Here is a 4288-nt window from a genome sequence, read left to right as displayed (position 1 = left end):
AACAACTACGACCAAATATTCGTAAACAAACAAAAAGACTTAAATGAGCAAAAGATAAGAAGTTTCGCCAAAGAGGCACCACCACCATCAACTTTTCGAAACATTCGTTGCCTTTCGATGGATGATGGCTCGATGTTCACTGCGAATTGGCGCCTTTGATTAATATTTGAAAAATTTCTTTTGTCTTACTTTGGATAATTTATTAAATTTTTTATGTTTATGTTTCGGTTTTTGCTTTTTTTTTTGCAAATGAATGATGGTTCAGTTAAAATGAAAGTCGCAATGATCGAGTCACAAGAATCAAACTGGCCACCAAAGAATGACAAATGAGGTTGAAATGTTGAAGAAATTTTACCACTTCTCACGATTTTAGTTTAGTTTAACGGCAGAAATTTATGCAGAATCCATGATGATTGCTTTTAAAATATGGTTCGAAACACAACAAAAATATGGCCTTGAGTGACCCTAATAAGCCTGGGAATGATTGCAAGCTGGAAGAGTGAAAGATTTCGGAATGGGCAAATATTACAATTTGCACATTTTTAAATCGATAGTCGTCAAAAAATTTAGGATGTTTCTTTTGCATATATATTGCCTAAATGAATATCATGCAGACGGAAAGACAACGGAAAATTTCACTTGCTATCAAATAAGGTCGACCAATATATAATCAAAGCTAAATGATAAGGGCCACCGTAGGGCAAAGTTTAGCATATTCGCATATGATGCTGAATGCCTACGGTGATTTTCCACTCCCAATACTGTGAGACTTCTCCCTAAAGAGGTGTCGCACGGCGGCATGCCGCTCTCTCTTGGCTATAAAAGGAGATCCCTTATTAGTGAGCTTAAACTTGAATCGGACAGCACTCATTAATATGTGAGAAGTTTTCGCCTGTTCTTTTATGAAAGTCATGGGCAAATTTACAACTCTTCAGAAGGGTCTTGATTCTGCAGAATTGACATCCTTTACCAAAAATCAGAAATATGTACGTCATTATTTGAAGAGAGACACGTTGAGCGTAATGATCTTTGTCATAACTAAAGTCCGGAATTTAATGCAAAAACGAAATTTTGCTTACTATTATTTGGAAAATGCGGTAATCGTTTGCAATAAAATTTTATTATGTAAACATACACTGAAAAAAATCACTACAAGGAAAATCCAACAACTTTATTCGTATGTAAAATGAGTTGATGATCAACAATTTTGGTGATTGAATTACTGATTTTAATTGTCGTAGTGTGTCTGTTGATTCTTGACAGAGCAAATTATTGTAATGTGTAGGACTTTCAACAAATTTGTTTTGTGAATTAGTTGTTGGTAGTCAATGGAGATTTTTTCAACAAACAACAACAATTTCGTTGTTAAAAAAAACAAGAAGCAACATCGGGAGATAGGTTTATATGGGAGCTGAATCAAGCTATTGATCGATTCAGATCATATTAGACACGTATGTTGAAGGTCATGAGAAAAGCCGTTGTTCTAAATTTCTGCCAAATCGGATGAGAATTGCGCCCTTGAGAGGCTAATCCCAGATCGATTTATATGGCAGCTATATCAGGTTATATATCGATTTGCGCCATACTTAGCACACCTATTGGAAGTCATAACAAAACACTTCATGAAAAATTTCAGCCAAATCGGAAGAGAATTGCGCGCTCTATTGGCTCAAGAAGTAAAGATCAAAGATCAGTTTATATGACAGCTATACCAGATTATGAACCGATTTGAATCATACTTAACACTGTTGTTGAAAGTGATACCAAAACACTACGTGCAAAATTTCAGTGAAATCGGATGAGAATTGCGCCCTCTAGACGCTCAAGAAGTCAAGACCCAAGATCGGTTTATATGACAGCTATATCAAAACATGGGCTGATTTCAACCATACTTATACTTAGTTGTTGGAAGTGATACCAAAACACCATGTGCAAAAAAAAAGCAGTCAAATCGAATAGGAATTGCGCCCTCTAGAGGCTTAAGAAGTCAAAAACCAAGATGGGTTTATATGGCAGCAAATATCAAAATATGGACCGATTTGGCCCATTTACAATGCCGACTGACATACACTAATAAAAAGTATTTGTGCAAAATTTCAAGTTGCTAGCTTTACTCCTTCGGACGGATGGACGGATGGACGGACAGACGGACAGACGGACGGACATGGCTAGATTGACTTAAAATGACGATCAAGAATATATATATTGGTGTAGGGTATTATATAGTTGGATCCGCGCGACTTTTGCTTTTCCTTTTTGGTTTAAATAGAAAATCTATGAATCACCAACAAATATTTGTTAATGTTTTGCGCTCAACAATTTATGTAGAATTTTAGTTATTAAGAATACACTTTATTTGTTTGACTTGCTAAGCGAGTGATTGCTGACACCCAATTTGTACTTTGGTTTGCTAAAATTTTAATTTGATTTGTTGCAGGAAAATTAACAAATTTTGTAGTTGATTTTTTCAACAAAAGTTGTTGTTATTTAAATTTTTTTTTATCTGTGTATAATGGCATACTAACTTCGCAAAGCTAAATATTATTACAAATTTAACTTTGCATTTGCCAAATAAGATATGGCAAAATTTTGATTTATTCAGATCCTAGTCATAGATTATTAAGGAGTTCTGTTTTTTCACTATCGACCTATGCTCTTGTTAACTAAATCTATATGCAACGAAATATTTACCGAAGACAAAACGTTCAATGGCAATTTCCTTTCCACGAAATTTTTCGCTAAAGATAAACTTTTTCTAAAAACAACATTTAAGTGAAATTTTCCAAAAAGTCCTTTATTGATTTTTACTCCTCAGGAGTTTTTCCACTCCACTGAAATTCCACAGCAACTGCAATTCTGCATAAAGTAATCGATCCGAAAATCCTGAATCGGCTTTCTTTCAAAGTTATTAGCCGCGTTAGATATCACCGCCGAAAACATTCCAAGATTGTGTGATCACCCTTCATAAAATCGTACGAAAAGAAGATGGAAACCTGATAGAAAGGAACTCAAGTATGAAATTTATTTGAAAACGGTGAGATTTCTGTTTTTTTTGGACTTCTACTCTGCAATGCATTGATGAACCGCCTGAAGTTTATTTAAGACTCATTCCCCCACCCTCCCTATCAGCGATTGCCCAGGGTATTGTCATTTCATTCCTTATGTCCGTAGTCCAAGAATCAACAAGAAGAAAAAAAACCAGAAGCGTAACGAAACAGATAGAATTCAAAGATACCATCGAAATTATGCAAAAATATGAAAGACAAGTTAAATAAGCGTCGATGATGGTTAATAAACGACCATGCAATGTCCTACAATGCCAGAGAGGGCAATATGGTCAAGTTTTGTATTTGGAGTGTTTAAAAAGGTTGAAATACAAATTTTTGATGGTAGGGTGTAGCAAAATACAAAAATGACATATGCAAAATAATACGAGGTTGGTTGTAAAAGGTCTGGTCAGGAATTACCTAGTACAACAACCGGATGGTATAGCGACAGTAGAGCAGAACCCTATAAGGGTTAGAAGTTCTCAGGCCAACATTTGTTACAAATGTGTTGCAATGTACTGGTCCTATAAAGACTTTCGACAATAGCAATTTAATACCCACCACTGTAGGATGGGAGGTTTACTAATCTATTCATTCCATTTGTATCATCTCGAGATATTGAACTGTGATCCAATAAAGTATATAAAGCCTCGACATTCTAAGTTCATCTAGCCATGCCCGTCCGTTTGTGGAAATCGCCATAGTGGTCGAACGCTTAAACTTTGCAGCTTGAAATTTTGCACATATAATTCTTATTGATGTTTGTCGTTGTGGATTGAAAACGGGTCATATTGGTTCAGATTTGGTTATAGCTCCCTTACTTACTTTGACATCTTGACTCCTTAGAAGCCGCAATTGATATCCGATCGCTGTATTACCTGGTATAGTTGCCATACAAACCCATTACCCAATTTGACATCTTGAGCCCCTGTTCATTTTGGGGTGTTTTTATACCCACCACCGAAGGATGGGGGCATATTGATTTTGTCATTCCGTTTGCAACACATCGAAATATCCATTTCCGACCCTATAAAGTTTATATATTCTTGATCAGCGTAAAAATCTAAGACGATCTAGCCATATCCGTCCGACTGTCTGTTGAAATCACGCTACAGTCTTCAAAAATAGAGGTATTGAGCTGAAACTTTGCACAGATTCTTTTTTTGTTCATAAGCAGGTTAAGTTCGCTATATCGGACTATATCTTGATATAGCCCCCATATAGACCGATCCGCCGATTTT

Source organism: Stomoxys calcitrans, chromosome 4 (assembly GCF_963082655.1).
Source record: "Stomoxys calcitrans chromosome 4, idStoCalc2.1, whole genome shotgun sequence".
Classification (NCBI taxonomy): Eukaryota; Metazoa; Arthropoda; class Insecta; order Diptera; family Muscidae; genus Stomoxys; species Stomoxys calcitrans.
The sequence above is the reverse complement of the archived record's forward strand: the minus strand, read 5'-3'. Positions refer to the sequence as shown.